Raw genomic sequence first — 15,319 nt, 5'->3', positions numbered from 1 at the left:
TTTCAGCATTCAGGCTTTGAAGCAAAACAATAGCCCTTGTGGTTTAATTTTTTAAAAAAAGAAAGAAAGAAAAGGAAGAAGCACTGCTTCCCCTTTCATTGTTTGCAAACTTGTGCCATTTAGTTATTAATCGGGTCTAATTTTTTTCAAGGGGAGTATTCATCTTTACTGTGAACTTTTCCCCCCTTGGACTCATTATGTTAAACGTTGCATTTAACCTACACTTTAGGGGGGAAAGTAATATTTCTGTTGGTTTAAACTGTCAGGTTGACTCACACGGTGGAAAATGGGCTAACTGAAATTGGGGGAATATATGTCAGCACAAACAAACATTCCTGGGAAGGGATTAGCTCCAGCCTATTCCCACACCTGGATTGCATGGTGCCTCCTGGATTTTCTGTGCGGGGCAGGCTGCAGAGAGAGCACGTGGGAAGGAGGAGGTGGGCTTGCTAGAAGCTGCTGCCCTGGTGCTTGCCTTTCTGTCTTCCAACGTAGTATTACCTCTTGTTGGAGAAACCCTGGGCAAAAATGTCAAAGAGCAGACAGGTTTCATGCCCCCAGCTTTTCTTTGGTTTCATTACGAGAATCCCATGTACTGTTTTCTGTGATTTTTTAAAAAGCATGCTCTGTTACTGTGCCTCTCTTCTCCTAAGTGGCAATGCAACTCTACAAAAGGGAATCCCCAACAAACACTGGAATTTATTTGTAAAACAGCGTGTGTTTATTCTTACCCGTTTAAACTTCAGTCACCTTCCAAGTGCTCTCCATTTGATGCTACCCACCTATGGAGACACGTTTCCCACTCCTCAAAATAGTTTTAGAGCTTGCCAATTTCGATATATTTCAGTGTTTCTGCCGCTTTTTGTTTCACCTCTTTCACATTAGCAAAATGCTTCCCTTTGAGAACTTTGTTTTATCTGGGGAAACAAACAAAAAAAAAGGTCTCTTGGGGTGAGATCAGGTTAGGGTGGGGCTTGGGAGTCATGCTGGTTTTGGTAAAAAACTGCTGAAACACACAGTGCAATGAGAGCAGGCACACTTGTCAATTACCCATCAGGAACTAGGCAAATGCATTGAAAGAATCTGCAAAAAAATTCACTGAAGCCGAATGCAACCTTTTGCCACAATGTCAGCTGGTGCACCCGATACACATGGGATCCTAGAACACTCACCTGTGAGGGAAGCCTCTGCTAGAAGGGGCCTGCCCTCCAGAAGATAATGTCATTTTTCTTGGTCCCCCCTCATATTTCTCCATGTGGAATAGGCCTTCATTCCTTCTTTTAAGAGTGTTAAATGTTGTATGAAAGGAGAGAAGGTTAGCACTGCCCTTGACAAGGATGGAAGAGGCCCTTGGGCCTAACCATGCGCATACAGTTAAGGCGCTGCCACCTACTTCATGGCATCGAACCCCTGTTTTTTTAAACAGAGGAAAAAACTGAGACTTCAACAACACTTGCCATTAAAAGCTGTATTAATATCATTTTAAATTAACATATCAGAACATGGAAAAATGCTTCTGAAATTGGACAGAAATGTGGAAAAAGGATACATTTCTGTAATAGCTTTATACTATTATAAAATAAATATATATATTTCTGTACATAAAGTACAGCATAAGGAATATTGTAAATAATATATTGACCATGTACGTTGTCAGGCAGGTACTAGGGTTAGCAGGGTGATCACTGTGTACGTTGCATTAATGTCTAATCACTATATTATACAACTGATGGTAATATATTATGTAAACTATAATTAGAAATAAAGTTAATATATGTACATAAAAAAAAAGAATGTTAGACCTTATCAGCACCTGGCGTATAGTCAGAGCTCAGGAATAGCCACTGAATATTGTTATAAGGGTTTTCGGGGGGTGAGAAAAATGGTGAGAAGCAGGTTGTGCAGTGGGTTGTAGTGTAGATTTAAGAGTGAGACAGTTGCGTTCAAATCCTAGTTTTGCCCAACTAGTCATTATATGAGGTCTCAGGCCATGTGTAAAGTAGGTGTGAGAATGACTTCCTCAAACTGTGTGAGAACCAATGAGTTCATGCACACCGGTGCGGACGCACAGCAGGTACGCAATGGGCAATCGCTGTTTGTTCGTGGAGGCCAACGATTTCCAGCCTTTTTCACCTCGGGATGCACATAAACTGATTACTAAAATTTGGTGGCACATCAAAAAACTACATTTTTTGCTGATCTGGCAAAACAAAAAGTATAATTTTGATTCTATCACACCAGAATGCTATTATCATGTTGGCCATTGTCATTTTTTTAAATTTGACAATCTAATGGAAAAGAAGTCAATGCCCCTGACTAAATAGTACTACATGGTGCTATTGTCTTAAAAAGTACCTTAAGACAGGTACTGCATGTCTTAAAAATTCTAGCAGCACGCCAGCGTGCCATGGCACACCAGCTGGTCATTGCTGGTTTGGGGCATTGTGTAGCACTGTGCATAGCCCTGTGACTGCTTGGGTTAAAATCCCATTTAACCACTAATTTAGGTAGATTATTTGACCTTCCTAAGCCTTAATTTCTCATGGTAAAATAGAGATACAACACCTGCTCAAAGGTTGGTGAAAGGATTAAGTAAGGGTTTTTTTTTTTTTGGTTTGTTTTTAAGTGTATGTGACAATGGATAAGCCATCAACCTTAAACTTTGGGTGTATAAAGTAGCTTCAGTAACTGTATTTTCAGGGAAGGTGAAGAGAAGATCAGTATTTACTTCAGTCAGTTACAACTTGAGAGGATTAAAAACTTAATAACTTGGTAGCGCCTTGAGAAGTGCCTCCTACTGGCAGAGCAAGGCCCGGAGCGACCTTTGCCCCTCTGCTGACCTGGGCTGCAAATGAACATCTCTTTAGAGCTGCAATTGCACAGTGTTGTTAATGCCAGAGTAGCCAGCAACTGATAGTGCTAAGAAACGATTTCTTACACTCTATCAGTCTTTTAAAATTTGAGCACAAAATGTTGAAAATGAAGCAGCAATAATATTTACTTTTTGATAAAATGTCAGATTTATTTTTGTCTCTCAAACGTGCAGTCTATAATAGTGATACTCAGTTTCTGCCTTGGCTTGTAGCCAAGTATTGATTCTGCTATTTCAGCTGGGTCAAAACCGATGCGCCCTGATGAGTGTGCAGTACATAGTCAACTACCTGAGAATTACAAGCATTCTGTGGATGGAAGTTTTATTATCGGTTGTGAGAATGCAGGGGTTTCCCTGTTGGCCTGAATAACACAATGTATAGGAGACTGTTCTGACGTACTTTGCACCTTAGGCAAGTTTATTCCTCTTTCTGGCATGATTTGCTCCAACGTGACGCAAGGGGGTAGTTGGGCCTCCAGGGCCTCCGACACTGGACTTGCTGCATCCTCACCGAGCGCTCTCGGGGTTCCCCCTCTCGCCACTGCAGATGTGCTACAGATCTAGGAATCAGCCCGCCTGGTCCACTGGCCCTTCCTTCTTCTTCCAGATGCTACGAGTGAGGTCGGTAGGAAGGCCAAAGCCATGAGACAGACAGAGAGAAGGATAATGAGCCCCTTCCTAATGATGAAACGTGGGTGTGGATACATGTGCCCCGAGAATAGCTCAAATGGAAGGCAATAGCATGCTGGTGAAAATGTAAATGAAGAGAAACTCATTTTGGTGAAGAACCTAGATGGACAAATTTATGAGACAATGAGCAGTGCCAAGAAGTGGTCGAGAGACCCAGTGCCGCTTCTACTTCCTGTTCCTTCATCAAAGAAAATGATAGGGAAGAACCGGCCATTGACTGGGCTCTACGTTCCAAGTCATTACTAAAGTATCTGACATGCATTTTCTAGCGACTGCTCATTACAACACTACCAGATGTGTAGTAAAACGTGCCTTTTATTGATGAGGGAGCCAAGCTTCGGAAAGATGAACACGCACGCTAAGGTCACGTAGCCGCAGAGTGTGGTGGCTAACCGTGCCAGCCCCGGAGTCAGACTCCCTGGGCATGCATGCCGGATTCACCTTTCATCCATCCTGTGGTCCCGGGCAGTGTTCTGATCTGCAAAGTGCAGATGCTGAGAGTGCACGTGCCGGGGAGTGTAAGTCACTTTTTCCTTGAGCAGTTTTTGGGAGAGTTTCTGCACAGGAGGCCAGTAAACCAAAATACAGGGCAAGGTAACAGTAGGTTTACAGTTGTAAATATGTGAAGCATGGTTTATTCTCATATTGTTGTTTGCTTATTAAGTATCGTGTTCAATGGTGGATATGATTATAACCTACTTCTGCCCGATCCTGTGTTCTGAATTGCTATGAATTAAAGTGGCTGGGCTGGGTGCTTATATTGTGTGAACTCAGGAGTGGGGAGCATGGGCCAGGGGACTTAGTTGCTTTCCATCCCTAACTCATAAAATCCTTTGATGGTGTGGGGGCCCTTGAATCTTTGATGCAGTTGACAGATCTCAGAGGCGAGGAGAGTGTGGGGAACTGGAAGAGATTAGCCAAAAAACATGTATGTACATATGCAAAGCCCATGGACACAGACTACAGTGTGGAGAAGTGGGGGGGGCGGGGCTTGGTGGAGGGAGAGAAGGAAGTGGGTAATGGCCATCTGTAATAGCGTCAACAATAAAAATTTAAAAAGAAATCCCTCCTGATACCCATAAAGTTCGCCTTGTGTCTCTCCTGGTGCTGCTAGATTCTGGATGGGGCGAACTCCCGGTGTTGCAAGTTCAAAATCGGCAGTCTTACAGAGCACCCTGTTCTTCCTAGTGGTTCTCTGCTGGCAAGGCAGGGTGCAGTAGGCAGCTCGCTGACCCTTTTCTCTTCATGCAGAGCTCTTGCTGGGTGGACCAGAATTAGCACAAAAGGGTCTGCATACTACAATCTGTCATGAGCAGAGAAGAAAGGGACCCGATTAGAAGGAATAAGCTGTGGCTTTTGTGTGCGCCTCCCTTCATCAGTGCTCCTTCCGAGTCCGGGAGGGTCGCAGCCAGAAAAACGTGTAGTGTTGAATTTGCTACAAGTTTACCTGAGATTAAGGGCGACTTGGATACAGCCAGTATCTTTTGTTCCAATATTGACTTAATCTTGTTGTCACAAATCAGCTATTGATTTTGGGGGTCCCCATTAGTCTCAGGGAAGAGAGCTAATCCTTCTTTCATGTTTGTTTATAGACCAAATTTGGCCAGAGCTCAGGGTGCACTTTTCACCTTGATCTGCAAGTAGGAAGGCAAACACATGACCTCAGTCCTAGAAGCCACCCCAGCTGGTCACTCTCCACTGTTTGTTTAATTTCGCCCTGACTTCTGCCTGCCTCCTAGTCCCAGGTATTCGGACATGTTACAAAAAGAAAGGGACCCTGAGATCAAAGCGCTGGTCAGGATTTTACTAGGGGGCACCGCTGAAAGAATTTGCAGGCCTGTGTGAATAGCCAGTGCTGTGACCTCTGGAAAATACTTGGCTCTCCAAACTGGGACTAGCAGATTTATCACTCACTGCGCCCAGGCCTTCCAGGTCAGTCCAGGGTTACTTCTGTGTAGTGTGTGCAAAGCCATGGTAGTTCTATTACAGAAGCCTGAAGAGCAAATATTTAGAGCACACTTTCAGGATGAAAGAGGCTTCTGAAAGCATGGGTTTTTTTTTTTAATTTTAGAATTCCCTATGAAAATTTTAACTTCATTGTTGTCTGCTTGGGATCATGGTCCCTGGACCGACTTCTCCCTTGGCCACCAGCATCGTGGCAGTTCAAGATGCCGGATGCTTTTGTCTTCTGCTGTGCAGTATTCTCAGTTTTAGTCTGTGAATGGCGAACTCTGTGCACAAAGGAATTCAGAAGGAGAGTCCAACTGTCTTTGTTTTAAGTTGTACGGGGGTACATTTCAGTAAAGGGGAGTAGCGGCATAGATGATATAAAGTAACTTTGTTCTATTCGGATTCTGTTGAAAGGGCAGTGGTTTTAATACGGTTTGGAGCATTCTTACTCAAGTCTGCAGAATAGGGAATTGACAGGTTGGTAGATTTATGTTCAAATCCTGACTCACTATCTTTTAATCTCAGGTGAGTGGTGTTACCTCTTTACACCTTCATTTCTTAATTTCATAATCTGTAAGTGGGAGCACTGTTGGCATTGACCTCAGGGGGTTATTTTTGGAAGGATAAAAATAACCATATGTATGTTACTTAGCATTATGCCTTCCACATCAATAAAGGGCAACCAATATTACTTTTGTTTATGCTCTGAGAACGCCATTCAACTACTTACCACGGACCATCACCATTACTTTACAGAGGAGACTGGAGGCTTAATGTTTCTTTCATCTCAAAACATTTTTGTGTAATAACCGCTTAATTCGAAAAAGTGTCCAAAATGTCCTTGCTTCTTCCGTGCCATCTTCTGCTCTGTCTCAGCCCTGCCTTCACCCATCCAGCCATTTACTCCCCATAACCAACATTTACTCCCCATAACCAACATTTAACTTACACAATAATGGAGGCTCAGGAAGTTTCGTAATTTCATTATCACCGAGCTCCGGACCGTATCTTCCAAACCTCTGTGCTCTGTTGCCTGTCTTCAGTGCCTCGGGGTTCTCATTCTACATGATCCTCTTACAATTTTTTTCTCCCTTTCTACCAGTACTGACATCTTTCTCAGAGAATGCCTAGGTTCTTGTCAAATTAAATGCAGAAACAAATGAATTAATGAACAGATTAGAAATCGTCATCACTTATTTCCTTTAAAACATGCTCTGGTTGTTGTCCCATTGCCCCTGAAACATTCCTCCTGAAGGTCACATTTGAGCAGAAAAAAGACGGTCCGTGAACCACAAAGTAGGGAATCACTTAGGAGGCTCTTGTAATAGTCTGAGAGAGAGAGAGAGGTAATTGGGACTTGGGGTAGTAGTAATGAAGATGGAGAAATTACGTTATTTCAGGGTATTTGGGAAAGAAAATGATAAGGATACACCGATTGGTGAAGGAAAAAGGAATACTGGATGATGCCTCCTAAGTTTTTGGTTTGAATAATTGGTGGGTGGTATTGCTGTTTATGCAGAAGAATGGGGTTGGAGCAAGCATGGAAAAATGTATGGACATGAAGTGGGTATTTTTTTTTCTGGGTAAGTATTGTAGAGTGGAGATGGCTAAGCACTGTGAGAGTCGGGAGCTCGGAGAAGAGCCACTGACACGAAAATGATACGTGCACCCATAGGTGATCCCTAAGGGAGAAAATGTAGCCAGAGGAGAAGTGGCTCTGGAAAGAGTGCTGTCATTCGGGAGCTGAGCAAAGAAGGCAACAAAGAATAACAAAAAGAAATGCACAACGGTGTGAGAATCAAACCAGGAATGTGGTGTTATTGGAAATTATGTATGTACTCCTAGAGATGTGCAGAACCAGTTTAGCTGGTGAAAGTTTCTACAGTTTTACAGAACCTCCCTCCACCACTGACGAGGCCCCGCTCAGCTTCTCTGCCTGCCAAAAGTTGACTCTTTCTCTAGTCTTAGTTCAGTTGCTCCCGAAGCCCACTCCGGTTCGTCACTTCTCGTTGCCTAGAGGGGTATCTCCAAAGTGCTTCGTCCTTTCCTCTGTCCTAGTCCCAGTAACAACTGAGACCTCAGGGTTGGGTTATCTCATTGTCTTATGAACTCTGGCTCCAATGAGGTGCGCTCCTGGAAGGCAGTCACTGAGTCTCGTTTCTGAATCTGCAGCAACTAGCACAGTGATGGTGAAAACATAAGTATCTGACTTCATTAGTTGAATAAAATGCATGAATGCCTAGCTGCCCTTCTGAACTCCAACATTCACTGTCAAATCCTTTAACCTCTACTAGAGAGCTTCACTGACAGGTTCAACATCCAAATTCTGAATCTCTCAAATCCATGTAACTCACTTCCCTTGAACCTCCTTCTATTGCTGTATAGGGTGCAGTGCTCTCAAATCCTTCAAAGATGAAAACAAGAAATGAAGTCTGGACCTTCTGTGTGTGAGATTTTATATATATATATACTTATTCTCTATTCAGGCACTTTTCCTGACTGTTTTCCCTCCATATCTCTTGGATCTGTATCTTATTTCTTTCCTCTAGTTAGCAGCTTGCCCAAGGTCACTAAACAACTCAGATGCAGAGCCAGGACTGGACTCCATTCTGTCTGACTCACCAAGTAATATCACCCTCCTGGCTTATGCTTGAGTAACCGGGATCCTTTGAAAATATGGGAGGCAGTTCCAAAGAATGTAACTTGTAATTTTCTAGAAAACTTTGGGAAGGAAAATACTCCATGGACTTTTGTTTTGTCCTATTTCTGAGACTTAAATCGGCTATTTTACAAGGCATTGACAGAGAAATAGATGGATGGGCTGGTTTATTTCCCAGGATAGGGTGAAATCTGACAACCATCTAAGGGTATAAAAGCTAATAAACTCAGTAGTTGTATCTAGAACTTTTCTGGTAAAAATCATCAACTACATTCACTATGACATTGTACTTTCGCTCCCAAAGTTCTAGTCCACGCAGTTTTGATGTCTTCCCCTAAGATTAATTTGCTCCCTAATAGCTCATACAAGCTGCAAGGAAAACTTTATAATTCTTAATTGTTATCCTTTTTTTTTTTTTTGCCTTAACCCTGGATAATATCTAGAGAATGGTTGGTGACAGAAAGAATAAATAATTGAATATTCATGTAGGAAGTGAATATGTAAATATGTATATACAGCAGTACCAGTTAGCTCATCGATATTTTTCTACTTTCTTACTCTTTGGCAATCAACTAAAGATGCGGAAGTTACCTTATCACACTGTGACATTGTCTTCCCACAAGGAACTGCTCTACATCCAAAATCACGAATTCTGACGTCCTTCTTTCTGACTTCTGTTCTACCCCAAATTTGCACTACACCATTCTTAAAGTCATTGGTTCCACCAGTTTATTTTTAAAAAATTAAAAAAAAAACAATGTAGGCTTCTACATTCTGCCTGATTAAATGTGCACTCTTTCTATAAGCACTATAAAAACCAAACAAATCATGGTAACTGACTGTTTCCGGATAATGCTCAACAGGAAGTACAGGGCTGTGATTCACCGACGATTGTCCCCTTTGGTGCCAGGATACGGTGTGGAGAGGGGAAACTCAAGCAGGGCATCTTCACTGAGAAGAAGAGGGGAAGTGAAAGGACTCTGAGAGCCTGAGGCTGCTGGAATTTGTAGAACAGAGTGCTGGAGCTGAGAAAGCTAGACAAACTGCTGTGGACTGAGTTGTGCCCCCCACCCCCCACCACTCATGTGCGGAAGCCCTAACCCCCAACAGGGCGGGATTTAGAGATGGAGTCTTGGGAAGGTAATTAGGTTTAGGAAATCTGTGGGAAAAACCTGTAGCTAGCATTATGTTTAATTACGAAACATGGAATACTTTTTTTTCCAAAATCGGGTACAAGGCCAGGGTGTTGTCCTTTCTGACCACGTCAACTCAGAATTTTACTGGAGATCCTAGCTAGAGTAGTCAAGGCAAGAGAGAAAAACAAAAAATACATTTAAGAAAAAGAAAAAGTAAAACTTTCTTTTATGGAAAATATGATCATGTGTTTATAAGATTTTAAAGAATCAACCAAAAAATAAAACTACTCAAACAAATAAATAAGAACTCGGGATTGAAAATTAACATATAAAACTAGTTTTATTTCTTTGCACTAATAAATAAAAATTAGAAAGTGAAAATTAAAAAATTCCACTTATAGTAGTATCAAAACATAAAATACTTAAAAATAAGGTTTTTAAAAAATATGAGCAAGACCTATACAGTGAAGACTACAAAAAATTGCTGGAAAAAAAAAAAGAAAACCTAAATAAATGACAAGATATAACATTATACTGAATTGGAAAATTTATTTGTGCTAAGATACCAGTTTTCCTCAAGGTGACCTATATATTCAATGCAATCCCAACCAAAGTCCCATCCAGATTTTCTTTATTTGAAAACATTGAGAAGGTGACTCTAAAATTCATATGAATATGAAAAGGATCTAAAATGTCAAAAATGGTTTTTAAAAATTAGAACCAGTTGAGGGCCTTATACCTGAAATCGAGACTTACTGTAAAACTGTACTGATCAGAACACAGTGAGCTTGGTTAAGGAGAGACAGACAGAACAGGGGAACCTGATACTCGTCTGCAACTCAGGATTCTCCTTTGAGGTTCACAACATTTTTCAAAATAATAATTTTACATCTCTTTTTGAACATCAGAGAGACATCCTAAGCTCCCTGCATCTGAAACCCAACCCGTTATCTTTCCCCCCAAACCTGATCCCCTGGCTCCGTTTTTCAGCCCCTTGGTTTGGATTCCCCTGCTGGTTGTACCAACCAGAACCTTTAGAGCGATCCTCCGCCTCTCCCAGTCTTTGATCTTCCACGTTCCTGATTCCTTGCTAGGAGCTTTCTGTCTTGTCTCCTAAATATGCTTTGACTTCATCCACACTTCTCCATACCCTCTATCTATTGTCTGCTGTCTGGACTTCTGAAAGAGTTTCCTGAACTCGTCAACCCACATACTCTTAACTACCTCCATAGTATATTTCTAAATGAAATTTTTGTGAAACCTTGCTTAAAATGCTTTGTTTCCACATAGATATAAGAAGGAAGATAAATTGTAATATGACTTTCAAGATTCTGCCTTGCATCTAGTCTAGTCCCTACTCCCCTTCCCTAGTATTATCTTGCACCACTCTGTCTCTGCTTTCTCAGAGTGGTGTTCTGTTTGCTTTTCAGTTTTGTTTTTAATTCAGAGGAATATAGCACAAATCATACATTTGTCAACTGGGTGAACAAGGGCATCACATACCCTAACATTACTATAGGCATAGATATAATTATATTCCCATTGCCTCCTGAAATTTGACCATAGTTGACATTACATGTGAAGTTCTATCTTTTTAGACAATCGCTCTAGTCAAGTTACTGAAGCATGCACATGCTCCAAAATGATAGGAGTTTCATAGATTTCTTCTGAAAGTCAATTCATCATTTTTGTGCCCTTAACATATTGAGATACTTTCTTGTAAACTGAGAACTGGAAGATTTACCTTAACAGCGTGTTCCAGCATGTGCATTTCCTGCGGGTGTAGAGAGTGGCAGGACAACAGGCAAACAGTGTGTTGCTTCACACTCAGTGTTTTAGAAGGGGGTTCTTGACTTCTCAGTCATCACACACGTAACAGAAAACAGAAGACATGTGTCATGCATTCCCATGGGATGCACCTGAAGTCGTATGTGATTTCCTGAGTGCTGACTGAAACTCGGTTCTCTGTCTTTAAGAAAGCTATTGTAAAGCTCCGTGAAAATGACGTTATTTGAGACATGATCTTAAATCTGATTTACAGTGTTCTAAAATTACTTCATTCACAAATCTGAGACTTTACCTGCTATCAATAACACATTATTTGTGGTGCATCTCATTAGTAAACTGGGCAAAGGGATGCCTTAGGACACTGAAGTGTGTAAAGTGCTGTTTTAGAAAGTAACATTTCAACTTTCCTGAACCATCACTGTGTTCTAGCCTAAATTAATATAACAATGACCATGCTGAACACCAGTGGGTAAATCATGGGCACATTTATATGCCAACATTGAAATACACCCTTGTATAAAAACATATCTCTACCGAATGTGTCCATACCCCAAATATTCATGCATACGAGTTCTGTCCAGAAGGTATCCAGCCATGCACTATAAAAAATAGAGACATTTATTGAAGGAGATACAAGATATAGTGTACATAGGACAATGACACCTCAGTCACTTTCAAAGTAGGCACTGTGGGATCTCACACAGTTCTCCCAATCTCCATGAGCTGCCCCATCACATTTTCCTGAATCTCATAGAAAGACTGAAATCTCTTCCCTTTCAAAGACGGCTTTAGTTTTGGGTTAAAGCCAGAAGTTGCAGGGTGCCAAATCTGGGCTGCAGGAGGCTGAATCACCTGAATGATTTGATGTTTCACCAAAAAACTCTGCATGAGAGGTGATGCATGATGAGCAGGCACTTTGTCCTGATGAAGCTGCCAGTCATCAGTTGCCTATACCTGTGGCCTTCTGAATCATCAAAATAGTTTCTGCAAAGGAATGTTCCAAGCTTAATGCAAAACTTGATGCTGATTTGTTGCTCTACTTGCTCAGTGATTGAGAATGTGCTGACTATTAGTACAGTGAAGTGGTCATTGTTCACACATGCGCATTCCAGTCCACTCTCTTGGCTGCTAGGTTACGTCAATGTTGTGCAAACCATATTCATTATATTAACAGTGACTGGGCTTTTCCCGACAAACCTCGTATTCCTAATAATGCTGCTTGTAAATTCCTTACCCACAAATATTAGAGAGTGGAGGATATTAAATTCCTGTTAATAATATACATTTCTTTTTTTTGGTGCCCTTTTAAAAAATGTATTTTAATGATTATGCCATTACAGTTGTCCTATTCCCTCCCTTCATTCCCCTCCACCCTGCACACCCCTCCCTCACCATTCCCCTCCTTTAGTTTATGTCCGTGTGTCACAAGATTTTTAGATTCTGTATTTCCCCTACTATTCTTGCCCTGCCCCCTGTCTATTTTCTACCTACCCTCTCTGCTACTTATTCTCTATACCTTCTCTCCCTCTCCTCCCACTCCCCTGTTGCTAACCCTCCATGTGATCTCCATTTCTATGGTTCTGCTCCTGATCTAGCTGTCCTCTTAGTTTGCTTTTCTTTTAGGTGTGGTTGTTAATAACTGTGAGTTTGCTGCCCTTCCACTGTTCATATTTTTTATCTTCTTTTTCTTAGATAAGTCCCTTTAACATTTCATATAATAAGGGCTTGGTGATGATGAACTCCTTGAACTTGACCTTATCTGAGAAGCACTTTATCTGCCCTTCCATTCTAAATGAAAGCTTTGCTGAATAGAGCAATCTTGGATGTAGGTCTTTGGATTTCATGAGTTGCAATACTTCCTTCCAGCCCCTTCTTGCCTGTAAGGTCTCTTTTGAGAAATAATCTGACAGTCTGATGGGCACTCCTTTGTAGGTGACTGTCCCCTATCTCTTGCTGCTTCTAGGATTCTCTCCTTCATTTTAATCTTGGCTGATGTAATTATGATGTGCCTTGCTGTGTTCCTTCTTAGATCCAACTTCTTTGGGACTCTCTGAGCTTCTTGGATTTCCTGGAAGTCTATGGCCTTTGCCTGATTGGGGAAGTTCTCCTTTATTATTTGTTCAAGTAAGTTTTCTACTTGTTTCTCTTCCTATTCCCGTTCTGGTACCCCTATAATCCGGATGTTGGAACATTTAAAAATGCCCTGGAGCTTCCTAAGCCTCTCCTCGTTTTTTTGAATTCTTGTGTCTTCATTCTTTTCTGTTGGTCATTTTTTTCTTCCTTCTGGTCCACTCCCTTGATTTGAGTCCCAGTTTCCCTTCCATCACTATTGGTTTCCTGTGCATTTCCCTTCATTTCAATTAATTTAGCCTTCATTTGTTCCTCTAATTTTTGACAAAAATCAACCAGTTCTGTGAGCATCCTGATCACCAGTATTTTGAACTGTGCATCTGATAGGTTGGCTATCTCTTGGTCGCTTAGAAGTATTGGCTTTGGGGCTTTGAGCTGTTCTTGAGCCATAATGTTTTGGTCTGTTCCTACCTGTTAAGTATGAGGGGCGGAGCCTTAGGTGTTCACTAGGGCCAGGCGGCCTAGTTGCTGGGTTGTGACGCTGTATGTGGGGGTGGAGTCAGAGAGGGGAATGGCATTTGTTCCGCTCTCGGATTTTGGTGCCCTCTGCTGCTTCCTGCAAGCAAACCTGGCCCCCCTGGTGCTAGCTCCCAGGTGTGTGGGCCTGTGCACCCTCCAGGACCCTGTGGGTCTCTCCAACAAACTCTCTGTGAGCCTGGGAGCTTCTCCTGGCACCTTGACCCTGAAAGTTTTTCCAATTGGTGCTTTTAGACTTTAATTCCTGTCGCTGGGGCCCTAGCCTGAGGGGTCTGTCTCACTGCCTACCCCTTCACCTGGTTTATCTGAGCACAAATGTGTGACTGCGGTCAGCCACCTGCCTTGCACCCTCACTNTAATAAGGGCTTGGTGATGATGAACTCCTTGAATTTGACCTTATCTGAGAAGCACTTTATCTGCCCTTCCATTCTAAGTGAAAGTTTTGCTGGATAAAGCAATCTTGGATGTAGGTCTTTGGATTTCATGACTTGGAATACTTCTTTCCAGCCCCTTCTTGCCTGTAAGGTCTCTTTTGAGGAATAATCTGACAGTCTGATGGACACTCCTTTGTAGGTGACTGTCCCCTTATCCCTTGCTGCTTCTAGGATTCTCTCCTTCATTTTCATCTTGGCTGATGTAATTATGATGTGCCTTGGTGTGTTCCTTCTTAGATCCAACTTCTTTGGGACTCTCTGAGCTTCTTGGATTTCCTGGAAGTCTATGGCCTTTGCCCGATTGGGGAAGTTCTCCTTTATTATTTGTTCAAATAAGTTTTCTACTTGTTGCTTTTCCTATTCCCCTTCTGGTACCCCTATAATCCGGATGTTGGAACATTTAAAAATGCCCTGGAGCTTCCTAAGCCTCTCCTCATTTTTTTGAATTCTTGTGTCTTCATTCTTTTCTGTTGGTCATTTTTTTCTTCCTTCTGGTCCACTCCCTTGATTTGAGTCCCAGTTTCCTTTCCATCACTATTGGTTTCCTGTGCATTTCCCTTCATTTCAATTAATTTAGCCTTCATTTGTTCCTCTAATTTTTGACAAAAATCAACCAGTTCTGCGAGCATCCTGATCACCAGTATTTTGAACTGTGCATCTGATAGGTTGGCTATCTCTTGGTCGCTTAGAAGTATTGGCTCTGGGGCTTTGAGCTGTTCTGCTTGAGCCATAATGTTTTGGTCTGTTCATGCCTGTTACATATGAGGGGCAGAGCCTTAGGTGTTCACTAGGGCCAGGCGGCCTAGTCGCTGGGTTGTGACGCTGTATGTGGGGGTGGAGTCAGAGAGGGGAATGGCACTTGTTCCGCTCTCTCTCGGATTTTGGTCCCCTCTGCTGCTTCCTGCAAGAAAACCTGGCCCCCCTGGTGCTAGCTCCCAGGTGTGTGGGCCTGTGCACCCTCCAGGACCCTGTGGGTCTCTCCAACAAACTCTCTGTGAGCCTGGGAGCTTCTCCTGGCACCTTGACCCTGAAAGTTTTTCCAATTGGTGCTTTTAGACTTTAATTCCTGTTGCTGGGGCCCTAGCCTGAGGGGTCTGTCTCACTGCCTGCTCCTTCACCTGGTTTATCTGAGCGCAAATGTGTGACCGTGGTCAGCCACCTGCCTTGCACCCTCACTGGGTCT

General features: G+C 42.3%; 1 non-coding gene across 1 annotated transcript; it reads left to right on the top strand.

Annotated features, from left to right (window-relative positions):
- The first annotated feature begins 1,293 nt into the window (after window positions 1-1,293).
- On the top strand, window positions 1,294-1,419 carry LOC118979443 (U6atac minor spliceosomal RNA). Its single transcript, XR_005064915.1, has one exon. It is a non-coding gene; the product is annotated as a U6atac minor spliceosomal RNA (small nuclear RNA).
- Window positions 1,420-15,319: the final 13,900 nt, after the last annotated feature.

The sequence above is a fragment of the Sturnira hondurensis genome, unplaced genomic scaffold (assembly GCF_014824575.4).
Source record: "Sturnira hondurensis isolate 20B ecotype Veracruz unplaced genomic scaffold, ASM1482457v3 Scaffold0022319, whole genome shotgun sequence".
NCBI lineage: Eukaryota > Metazoa > Chordata > Mammalia > Chiroptera > Phyllostomidae > Sturnira > Sturnira hondurensis.
This window is presented reverse-complemented; position numbering and strand designations above follow the sequence as displayed.